Source organism: Arvicanthis niloticus, chromosome 16 (assembly GCF_011762505.2).
Source record: "Arvicanthis niloticus isolate mArvNil1 chromosome 16, mArvNil1.pat.X, whole genome shotgun sequence".
NCBI classification, from domain to species: Eukaryota; Metazoa; Chordata; class Mammalia; order Rodentia; family Muridae; genus Arvicanthis; species Arvicanthis niloticus.
Window position 1 is genome coordinate 25,533,119 of NC_047673.1, and position 12,992 is coordinate 25,546,110.

General features: G+C 40.3%; 1 pseudogene; it reads left to right on the forward strand.

The window, feature by feature from the left end:
- The first annotated feature begins 4,202 nt into the window (after window positions 1-4,202).
- On the forward strand, window positions 4,203-5,231 carry LOC117721219 (lymphokine-activated killer T-cell-originated protein kinase pseudogene; annotated as a pseudogene).
- Window positions 5,232-12,992: the final 7,761 nt, after the last annotated feature.

A 12,992-nucleotide genomic window follows, 5' to 3' on the forward strand; every position in this document is an offset into this window, starting at 1 on the left:
TCTGAGGGAGCCACAGAAAGAGCCACACATCAGTGCAGAGGCTGCGGTTAAGCTGGTGAGCAAGCTGGTGCCTTCTCTACAGGAAGAGGACCCCTTTTTTCCCCCTGCCTTTCTTTCCAAATATCGAAGTTTTGTCACACCCCTACATGTAAAGACCCTAGAGCTCATGAGGTCAGTGGCCATCTGCAAGCTCATAGTTCTCAGATCCTCTTGTTGGTTCCCGATTCTCTATCTCTGTGTGTGTGTCTGACTCTGTGTGTCTGTCTCTGTGTGTCTCTCTGTCTTTCTCTCTGTCTCTCTCTGTCTCTTTCTCTCTGTCTCTGTCTGTCTCTGTCTCTTTCTCTCTGTATCTCTCTGTCTCTGTCTCTCTCTGCCTCTTTCTGTCTCTCTGTCTCTCTCTCTGTCTCTCTTTGTCTTTCTCTGTCTGTCTCCCTGTCTCTATCTCTTTGTCTGTCTCTCTGTCTCTCTGTCTGTCTGTCTCTGTGTGTCTCTCTCTGTCTCTCTCTCTCTGTGTCTCTCTCTTTTTCTCTCTCTCTGTCTCTCTCCAACTTTTTATTGTCTACATAACTGTCAGGACCCAGACATGAAGTAAGAAATTTCTTCTCCCAGGTTTGGTCCAAGGGAGTGGGCTGTCCAGAGCTGAGACCCTAAAATGGATGTAGCTATCCCCTTGAAAAAGCACTTTATCCTTCACTCAGTATATCTGAGGCCTGGGCAAATGCACTTCTCTCATGTAAAGGAAGTTCTAGAAATATTGGAGTACCCAATAGAGATGTGTCCAAAGTGGAGATACATACAGGGGACCATGTGACCACAGAGATGTCTGAATAGAGATGCATGTGTTCAACCTTTGCAAAGATATATTGAAAGCACCAGTAGGTGTACACCAGTAGGTGTACAGGTGAACTAATAATTCTGAGAGCATCCAGAACTACCAGTATTAGGTGGGGGGCCTGGGAGTTTACATGTGACATTCTGTCTGATCTTCTCTAGTTATGCATTCTTTGGCCCTTATGAAGAGGATGCGCAAGTAAAGAATACTCTCTGTAGCTTCCTGCACGCATGGATGGACAAGAACCCTGAGGACTTTTGTGGGCCCACAGATTTGTTCCCTGTGAAATAAGTGAAGGCCTACTTGAGTGCATTCATGCCACACTCTGATCTTATTGTCGATATCAATAGGCTCCTGACCCCAGTTGAAGAAAGAACAGGCTAAGGATTCACAGGCCAAAAAAAGGATGAGGAGGACTCTGATCTGGAGAGACACACATCCTCAGATCCAGAGATTCAATTGCTGTAAATCGGCAGGAAAAACAGCAAATCTGGAGCCAGATTCAACTTGTGCACCAGATCTGGATAGCACAAAAGCCACCAGAAGTTTCTGTGATGCATGTGTGGCTGCAGCCACGTGTGGCAGCAGCAGTCCAGCCAGCACACTTGATAACAACTGTGGAATTGTGTCTCAACAAGTCTGTAGATGCAACGTATCTCTCAGTTATCTCCTCCTTGCTACAGTGGGCCTACCTATTTAGAGAATGGCCCTGTCATCTCATGTCATCAATTTGGGTCTGTCCTATATCTGAGCTGCTCCTCCTGCCCCTTATGATCAGCCCCTGACTTCAGTCCAGCAGCAATTCCAGCCCCACAGCCAGCCTTCCCCTCCCCTGAGAAATAGCCTTTTTACTTTTTCTGAACTTTTTAGTATTGTGTTTAAGAATTGGTTTTAATAAATTGTTACTGTTTGTTTTACGTTGTCAAAAATGCAACCTAAGGATGGGAGAAAATATCTGCAAATTGTAAATATTCTATTTGATAAATTATTTTAAGTTTATTCAAAGTTCTCTTAGAAACAAAAATAATTAAAAGATAAAACATTAATTTAAAAGCATTAAATGTCATGCTTAAATTATAATAGGTAAAAGTCTTAAATAGCCATTTCTTTCTAAAGAAGGTATACACGTGACTAATAAAGCACATGTAGCAATGTTCAACATCACCTTTCAGTAAACTTCAAACTAAACCTGAGAAGTTACCACTTTAGTCCAGTGGTAACAATTCAATCACATTGAATTGGCTATACTTTTACAGGCAGAAATTCCAAGTGTTGGTGAGGATATGGTATCATAGCATCGTGGCACATTTCTAGCGCACGTGTTGAGTGCTTTACTTATATTCTGAAATACTTTGTCAGTTCTTCAAAAATATAAATACAACTACTATGACTTTGTTCCTCGAACGCTGTGTAACTCCCCCAAAGAACTAAAATCACAAATCCAAATGTCGAGAACAGTCTGCCATTGATGAACAGATTAATTCTAGTATGTGCTAATTCATGTTACAACATAGGCAAGTTTCAAAGTTACTCTGCTAAGCCAAGAAACCAAATACAAGTCTAGAATTAGGCAAGAATTTCCGTAATGAATAGATCTAGGCAGACAGAGCGCTGAAAGGTGGTCTCCAGTGACTTTGGGAAGAAGGAGGTTTTTAGGAGGTTTTTAATGGGTAGGAATGTGCTCTTCCAATGGAAAAAAAAAAGCATTTTCTAAAAATATACAATGTATTTTGATTTCATCTACCCTTATCACCTCCAATCTACTCATCCCATGACATGCCAACCAGTCACCCTCCTCATATTTATTTAAAATGATAATAATTGATTATTAATTTTTATTTACACTCTGCATCCAATTAGTAAGAATCATGTAGAAATAGGTATGTGGCTACTGGATTAGTGCACATGTATAGTTAGTCTACCACTGGTCTTATCCTCAAACAAAAATGATTCTCCCTCCCAAGAAGATAGCAACTCCCATCAGCATTTCAGCTAGGGTGAGGACCTCAGAAACCCCTTCTCCATGGCTAAGAATAGGCATAAAATAACAAAGAGGCACAGGGATCCCATAACAACACTAACCTGGAAGCCATAATAAACACACAAACAACATGAGGAGTAAAAAGAGAAAAATTCAATATATAAATAACAATGAAATATCAAAAGTAAATTACAATAAAGTTCTGAGAGGTCTTTATGAAACCAGGAGCCTCCATAGATGTAAATGGGTTTGTTTTCTGTTGGCCATCTGCTGCTGAACATGAGAACTGCACAAAAAAAAAAAAAAAAAAAAAAAAAAAAGCCTCAACAGATACAAGAATATTGAAATAATCCCATCATTTCTAACAGATTACCACAGAGTAAGGCTGGTCTTCAATAATAACAACAACAACAACAAAATAGAAAGCCCACATACTCTCTACTGAAAAACTGAGTAACTCTCTACTCAATGATAACCTGGTCAGGGAAGAAATAAATTAAAGACTTTATAGAATTTAATAAAAATGATGGCACAGCATACCCAAACTTAAGAGACACAATAAAAGCAGTACTAAGAGGAAACTTCATAGCACTAAGTACCTACGTAAAGAAATTAGAGAGATCCTACACTTGCAACTTAACAGCACATCTGAAAGCTCTAGAACAAAAAGAAGCAAACACACCTAAGAGTAGTAGATGGCAGGAAATAATCAAAGTCGGCTGAAATCACCCAATTAGAAACAAAGAGAACTATACAAAGAATAAACAAAACTAAGAGCTGGTTCTTTGAAAAAATCAACAAGACAAGTAAACCTTTAGCCAAACTAAAGGGCATAGAGACAGTATCCAAATTAACCAAATCAGAAATAAAAAGGGAGACATAAGAGAAACCGAGGAAATCATCAGATCCTACTACAAAAGCCTATACTCAACAAAAACAGAAATTAAATGAAATGGATGACTTTCTAGACAAATACCAAGAACCAACGTTAAATTAGGACCAGATAGATTATCTAAACAGCCCCATGTATTATATTTCCCCTAAGGAAATATAAGCAGTCATTACAAGTCTGCCAACCAAAAAAGCCCAGGGCCAGATGGTTTTAGTGCAGAATTCTATCAGACCATCAAAGAAGACCAAATACCAATACTTCTCAAACTGTTTCATGAAATAGAAACAGAAGGAATGCTACCTAATTCACTCTATGAAACCACAATTATGTTGACATTTAAACTATACAAAGACACAACAAAAAAAGAGAACTTTGGCTGCGGCGGTTACAGAGTTGTCGGGAGCTGTTCCTGCACCTTCCAGACTAGGTGTCCAGACAGCTTTGAGCCAGCTGTCAATTTCACCATTTTACCCGAGGGACCTAACGTGATTGCTACAATGGAAGGAATCAATACTTTTAAGACGCCAAACAAATTATCTGAAGAAAGTAAATCTGTATTATGTTCGACTCCAGGTGTAAAATATCCCTGCCTCTCCATTTATGCAGAAGCTTGGCTTTGGGACTGGGGTCAGCGTTTACCTAATGAAAAGATCTCCTAGAGGGTTGTCTCATTCTCCTTGGGCTGTGAAAAAGATAAATCCTTTATGTGATGATCAGTATCTAACTGTGTATCAGAAGAGACTAACTGATGAAGCTAAGATTTTAAAAAACCTTAATCACCCAAACATTATAGGGTATCGTGCTTTTACTGAAGCCAGTGATGGTAAGTCTGTGCCTTGCTATGGAGAATGGAGGTGAAAAGTCTCTGAATGACCTAATAGAAGAGTGGAACAAAGATGGTAGAAGTCCTTTTCCTGCAGCTGTAATTCTCAAAGTTGCTTTGCACATGGCGAGAGGGCTAAAGTATCTGCATCAAGAAAAGAAGCTACTTCATGGAGACATAAAGTCTTCAAATGTTGTAATTGAAGGTGATTTTGAAACAATTAAAATCTGTGATGTAGGAGTCTCTCTGCCACTGGATGAAAATATGACTGTGACTGATCCCGAGGTCTGTTATATTGGTACTGAGCCATGGAAACCCACGGAAGCGTTGGAGGAAAATGGCATTATTACTGACAAGGCAGATCTGTTTGCTTTTGGCCTTACTCTGTGGGAAATGATGACTTTATGTATTCCACACATCAGTCTTCCAGATGATGATGATGATGAAGATGAAGATGCAACCTTTGATGAGAGTGACTTCGATGATGAAGCATACTATGCCGCTCTGGGGACAAGGCCATCCATCAACATGGAAGAACTGGATGAATCCTACCAGAAAGAAGGTCATTGAACTCTTCTGTGTGCATACTAATGAGAAGCCTAAAGATCACCCGTCCTCTGCACACATGGTTGAAGCTTTGGAACTAGATGGTCAATGTTGTGGTGGTCTAAGCTCGAAGCATAGCTTGCATGGGAACTGTTAATTAGATGTATTTAGTTAATATAATGTATAGTGCCTAGACACTAGAAGTAGCTTATTTTAGGACCATTGTACAGTTAATATTTGCATAACTTTCTGACATGTTATTTCTTATATATGCACTTATTGTACTGGATAGTCTATGAAGTTTAAAAAACTCCAGGTATCTAGATGCTGCCTCTGATTTAAACACTAGAGACCCCTGTCTAAGATGACTTAGAATCAAGGGACCATTGCTTTGTTAAAGATCTATTTAGATATTCTTGCTTTTTTAATGAGTTACTAAAAATTTCACTGTATATGGTACACAGTTAATCTGTCTGCTCATAGTGTCCACCCTTCATAGGCCCATGTGCCCTCGAGTTGAGAAGAGCATCGTTCAGAAGCATAGCTCCTGAGGTGTTTCAGACCCTCGTTACTGTCTTGCCTCTCTCCACATCTTAGCGTCTAACTTACTTTGTTTTTACTGACTGTATCCTAAGTCTTTTAATGTTAATATAAGAATAAACAAAAGACAGTTTAGTACCAGAAAAAAAAAAAAGAGAACTTCAGACCAATTTCCAATCATTTACCATAATCAAATAGACTTCATCCCAGGGATGCAGGGATGGATTAATAAGAAAAAAAAAATAAAAGAAAAGAAAAGAAAAGAAAATCCACCAACATAATCCACTATAAACAAATTTAAAAAAACCCCACATGATCATCTCATTAGATGCTGAAAAAACCTTTGACAAAATACAACACCCTTTCATGTTAAAGGTCTTGGAAAGATCAGGAATTCAAGGCACATACATAAACATAATAAAGCAATATACGGCAAACCACATGCCAACATCAAATTAAATGAAAAGAAACTTGAAGTGATCCCACTAAAATCAGGGACAACACAAGGCTACCCTCTCTCTCCCTATTTATTCAATATAGTATTCAAAGTTCTAGCTAGATCAAGTAAACAAAAGGAGATCAAAGGGATACAAAGTGGAAAGGAAGAAGTCAAGGTATCACTATTTGCAGATGATACGATAGTATACATAAGCAACCCCCAAAAGTCTACTGGAGAACTACTATACCTGATAAACAACTTCAGCAATATGGTTGGATATAAAATTAACTCAAACAAATCAGTAGCCTCCCTCTACACAAAGGATAAATGGGTTGAGAACGAAGTTAGGGAACAAAACCCTTCACAGTAGTCACAAATAATACAAAATATCTCGGCATAGCTAACCAAGCATGTGAAAAATCTGTATAACAAGAACTTCAAGCTCCTGAATAAAGAAACTGAAGAAGATCTCAGAAGAAGGAAAGATCCCCATGATCATGGATCAGTAGGATTAACTAGTAAAAATGGCCATACTACGAAAAGCAATCTACAGATTCAACTCAGTCCCCATCAACATTCTAATGTGTTTCTTTACAGAGATAGAAAGGGAAATTCTCACCTTCATCTGGAATAACAAAAAAATCCAGGATAGCAACAACAATGCTCAAAAATAAAAGAACTTCTGGGGAAAATGATCATCCCTGACCTCAAGCTGTACTACCAATCAATAGAGATTTAAAAAAAAAAAATCATGGTATTGGGACAGAGACAGACAGGCAGATCAATGGAATAGAATTGAAGACCCAGAAATAAATGCATACATTTATGGTCACTTGATCTTTGACAAAGAAGCTAAAACCATACAGTGGGGCGGGAGGTGGGGTGGGGAGGGGGAGAGACAGCATTTTCAACAAATGGTGCTGGTCTAACTGGCAGTCTACATATAGAAGAATGCAAATTGATCCATTTTTATCTCCTTGTACAAGGTTCAAGTCCAAGTGGATCTAGGACCTCCACATAAAACCAGATACACTGAATCTAATAGAAAAGTGGAAAAGAGGCTTGAACACATCAGCACAGGGGAAAATTTCCTGAATCTAAACCAATGGCTCAGGCTCTAAGATCAACAATTGTACATGGGACCTCATGTCCTTATGACCTCATGTCAACTTATCTTACGTAGGCATCTTCCCAATTAAGGCTCCCTCCTTTCAGATATATCTAGTTTGTGTGTCAAGTTGACATAAAACTAGCCAGCACAAGAGCATTCACAAGCACCCACCCCAGCCGAGGAACTATTGATAGTTGATGGTTACTAGGGGACAGAAGCCAATTTTCTTTAAGTAGTCCCTGGTAAGGTTGACTATGTCCTGTGCATGGCCTAATAGCTGTGAGTATGTGGATAGCAGTAACTGGACTTGGTGAGTTACTAAAAAAAAAAAAAAAAGAGGATATGAAGTTGGGAGGGGTTAGAGGGAGAAGTGAAGGTTGAATAAGATCACAATATATTGTATTTTTGTAGAATATTCTTTAACTTAATAAAGAGTGTTTATATATATTTAAAGATTTATTTATTTTTAATTTAGTGTATATTTGCCTGTTATGTATGTCTATGTACCATGTGTGTGCAGTGCTCACAAAGACCAGAAAAGTGTGTAGGATCCTATGGAGTCATAGGTAGTTGTGAGCCGCCATGCAAGTACTGTAAGCCAATCCCTGGTTCTATGCAAGAGCCACACGTGCTCTCAACCAGCAAGCTATCTCTCTAGTCTAATCTAGTCTGTCTGCCTGCATATGTATGTATGTATGTATATATGTATGTATGTATGTCACTATCTATCTATCATCTATCTATCTATCTATCTATCTATCTATCTATCTATCTATCTATCTGTCTATCTGTCAGGTACACTGAAGTACCTGACAGTTCCCAAATGTGTGGTCTTGGAGGAATGGTACTTACAGACATAGCAGGGTGGACTCTCATCCAGTGTGTAGTATCCTCGTAAGAGGAGAAGAGACATGGCAGACATTGGAAAACACTGGGTGCTGATGAAGGGAGAGATGAGGCAGCACAAGAATGCCAAGGATTGTTAGCCATCATGACAATGGCTAAGAAAGCCTCGTTGAGATGTGAGAGAGAGAGAGAGAGAGAGAGAGAGAGAGAGAGAGAGAGGCTCTGCTAGCCCCTTAATTATAAACTTCCAGTCCCTAGAAGGATGAAACACAGTGCTCTTTTCTGACATTTGTTTCAGGAGCTCTGGGAGACCACGATGATGGCTGGCTTTAAGGTCCACTTGCCACAAATTAAAACCAACTCAGTGGGAGCCTCATGGTGGTGGTGGTGGTGGGGAAACTGTTCTGTTAGCTTTAACTGATGTGACAAGACCCAGCCCAAACATGGGTAGCACTTCCTAGTGGCAGCCCAGATAAAAGAGACAGGGCAGACAGAATATTTTCTTTCCATTCACTTGGCCTTTCCTCCTGCCACAGAGTTGTGTGCCCTAGCTCCTGCTGTTGACTTTTTTTTTGCTTGTATGAAAACCAGCATTTCCTGCTTTCTGTCATGGAGCAAGGACCAGCAGATCTCTCAGAGCCTTCCAAGTTTTGGCACTAGATTGGGAGGCAGCCTTAAGGCTTAAGTAACTACAGGACTCTCAATCTTTCAGGTGTGAGGTAGCTAAGCTGGTTTAATAATTTTTCTGCCTCTGTGACTGTCTGTCTCCCTTCCTCTCTCCTCTCTTCTCTCTCTTTCTCTCCCTCTTTCCTTTTTTCTCTCCATTCTCTCTCCCCCCTCACTCTCTCCCTGCCTTTCTTTCTCCCTCTTTCTCTCCCTCCATTTGCCTGCCCCTCTCTTCTTCTCTGTCTTCCCCCCACTTTAAATCTCTATTTTAATACAATTTGTTTTTTCTAGAGAACTCTCACTAACAGACATAAATACACACTTAAGGCCTGAAACGGCAAAGTGAAGGAGAAAAAAATCCCTACATGGTGCTCTAGTCTCAGGAGGACACTGGCTTGAGAGAGACGTCAGGGAAGCACCCTCAGTCCTTCACAGACTTGCCCTGCCTCTCCCTGGATTAAACTCAATTAGAGGTATGAGCCACAAGTCAGGTGAGCCCATGTCAGTCAGCTTTCTAAGACAGAATTGGGGAACACTCCATGGAAGACACCAGGGGGCACAAAGAGCCAGCCCTGAGGGTTTTGTAACACACGAGGTGACTTTGTCAAGTTGCTTGTGGGAGATGACATGGATCTTCAAGCATCACAAAGGTAGATCTGAGGTTTGTAGCAGCTCTCGGCTGACTCACTGTGACCCTGCATTCTTCCGTCAAGCTTCCCGATACTGCTGCTTCGTCATCTTTGGAGGAGGTTAAGCTAGATGACTTCTGGTGATCTCATCTTGGCCTCGTGGTGATTGAACAGGAATGAGCAGTCATACGCCAGACAGTAAGAGAGCTAAAATAAATCTCTCAAGATTCATAACTTGAATTTTTTATGATACCGAGCCAGTGAAGGAAACTACTCATGTTGTCGATAGTAATTATACCTTCATATTCTAGCTGTTGACTTTCTAAAAGAATGTTTTCAAGTTAACAGTCTCTTCTTAATTTAGTACATTTGTGACATTTTTGTTGCTTATACTTTAAGTATGTCTCCACCCCTTTTTTATCTGCATTTAGATAGTCTGGAAGGTCCATTTAGGAAAAATGTTCTTTTCCTTCATCCTTCCTGCCTCCCTCCCTTCCTCCCTTCCTCCCTTCCTCCCTCTCTCCCTCCTTCCCTCCCTCTTTTCCTCTCTCCCCAATAAGCTTGGGTTGTTGCACTGCAAGAGAGCAGTGGTGACAGCAACAGAGGAACCACCTGCTTTCAGTTTCTAAATTTGGCTTTTGTCAATATATTGTCAATATATTTGTTATATATTATCAATAATTCATCAATATATATATATATATATTTTTTTGACATTTCATTTTCTTTCCGGCACCATTTCAGCATACAATAGAGAAGAAAAGAGATGAGGAGAAGAACTAGAGAGAACAAATGAGAGATATAGATGGATAGATAGATAGATAGATAGATAGATAGATGATAGATAGATAGATTGGTTTGCACCTAAGTATTCTTCAGCCACTGAACAACCAAGAAGTTGCTTAATGATTTTTTTCTGTCCCTTGGTCAGAGGTGTTCTTGCACAGGGGCTCCAGAGACTAGAATATTGAAGTGCTGACATTGCCGGCTCAGATGCAAGAGCTGGCTTCGGGCAAAGGGCAAGAGGCTAATGATCTAATAGTATTACACATCACAGGTGAAGGGTATGGAACCGACTGTCAGACTTCCTGGCGTCTGCAGGGTAAGATACTATCTTTGTGTGGTACTGTCATTCACCAAGGCTCTTCTCATTACACAAACCCACCGTTACCATTTTCTTCCTGCTCTCAAAATACTGTCAGTGAATACATCTTCATAGACAACCTACTGATGTCAACTCATCTCTCAAGGAAGGAGCCAGAAGAACTGTTAACGTGGCAACACAGGGAAGGAAACACCTAATGCAGGGACAAACAACGGAATTCATGATAGACACATACAAGAACATATTTCGATGTTCTTTTGCAGATTGCATCAAGATCATGCTATGTGCTTATAAATTGGATGAGTGGGTAATGAGATGCTTTGGTAGGAAGTTGGGTGGGGAGAGACATTGGCAATTGACTCAGGCTGGGGTGAAAGGGTGAGAGCAAGGAAGAAACATATATTATATATGCAATAAGTATTTTTTAAAGTTAAGAATTCCTAAAGGAGGGAAATAATGAAGAGGCATTCAGTCTATTGATGTTGGCACACTTGCAAGGTAAACTGAGGCCTGACTCAGCCAGCTGCACAGACCATGAGGTCATCTTGAGTTAGCCAGATGGTGGAGGCTAGGAGGCCGGTGAACGTGGCGGTGTGCTGTTTAGTGAACGTGGCGGTGTGCTGTTTAGTCTCGATACAGCGAATGCATGCTTTCCATGGACCATCAAGGTTTTGGTTGAACTCAGTGTGCTTTCCTGGTGTGAGTAACTGCCTCACCTGGGAAAGCTTTAATTCCTACTTTCTTGCACCAAATAAATCTCAGAAGGATCAAATGTTTCAATGTAAAAAACGTGGATCTATAAAAACATGAGAATAAAACTCTCAGGAATTAAGAAACAATCTTAGAACAGGTATTAAGAAACAATCTTAGAACTCTTTTAAGCACAGTGTGAGGAATAGGACAGTAAAGGGAGGGAAAGCAGATTTGCCTACAGGAAAAAAATCTGCTTGAAACCTGAGGTAAGATGGTCTGGGAAGAAAATATAGCAACATTTGTAACAAAGTGAACATTTTCCCCACACTAACCAAGAGCTCCTGAAACAGAAAGGAAAAAGATGAACATTTCAGAGCAAACTGCATAAGGCAGAAAGAAAGAAGGAAACATCACACAGAGGGAGGCCAGGCAAAGAGGATGGAGAGGGAGGCCATGTATAGAAAGCACGGTTAGTTCATAAACAAGGATCATGCTCACTGATGGTCAAAGAACACCCAGAGACTCACTTGTGTTGACTCCCACAGGACTGACAAAGATTAAAACTTGATGATTTCCACGCTGCCTCCACAATTGCTTAAGATCCTTACCAATACCCTGTGCACTCTTTCTCCTGGGAGAGCACATTGGCATGAGCATTGAAGATAAATTTGGCAAAGTACGGCATAACAATCCTTTATGCTGGAGTGATTTAAAATGTTCGATTCTTTGACTCACCCTTTCTGCTTTTATTTTATTTCTGCATTTATTTTGCAGATAAATGTGCACACATTTCCAAACCAGGTATACAAGCTGCTCCTAGCTGCTTCCTAATAGCAATAAGAGCAATAAGGAGACATTCCAGAAGCCTAAATGTCTATCCACAGTAAGCATTTATCAAGGAATGTTAGTACAATGCAGAGAGAGAGAGAGAGAGAGAGAGAGAGAGAGAGAGAGAGAGAGAGAGAGAGAGAGGAGAGAGAGAGAGAGATGGGGGAGGGGCAGGGGGAGGGGGAGGGGGAGGGGAGGGGGACAGGGAGGGACAGAGAGAATGACTAACCTACTAAACTAGAAAACAAGTTGAAACACAGTAAGTATTTGTGTTAGATTGAGTATCCATGATACTTGAAGCCGACTCTTTTTAGTAGTTATTCTGTTGGCGGTACAAGTCAATAGGTTGTAGTTTGAGACAGATAGACCAATACTGACTGCATTTATAGATTTTTAACATTTTTAAAATGAAATTAATAAAATATTTTAAAAGACACATGTCTTCCAACAAGGCCTTGCCTGGTCCTTTTCAAACAGTCCCACTAATTAGGGACCAGTACTCAAACATACGAGTCAATGGAGGACATTCTCATTCAAACCAGCACAGGAATACAGAACTTAGAGGACAGTCTAGCACTATATTGGTTTAGCAGGATAATGATACTAGGCTCTCCCCTAGGACCTAGGACCTAGCCAGCCATTGGTTTTTTTGGCCCAGTTAACAGTAACAGGCGTGAGTTTCATCTTGTTGAATAGCTTTACATCTAATCCGAAAGTTATTAGTTACTCTCATAATGTTTGTGCTACTACCGCACCGGCAAACATACCTTTCTAGGGCAGTCATTATTACTGCTTACAAGGTTCACAGCAAGGTAGGACTGTTGATGGTTTTTCTCCCCTGGCTATGTGCAGAGCATCTCCAAGTGCTATAGAATCTAGATCCTGGGATGAAACTTCTATGTTGATAGCAGCTTGATTTTTTTTTCTGCATTTTGTGTGTTCGGAATGTGATGTCTTCAGGACTAGAGTTAATTTACCATCATGTTTTAGAGAGTAATCAAGAGCAATGGCCATAGCTGTTAGTGTGGCTACCCCTGCTTCAGTAGATGGTCCTGTAAACA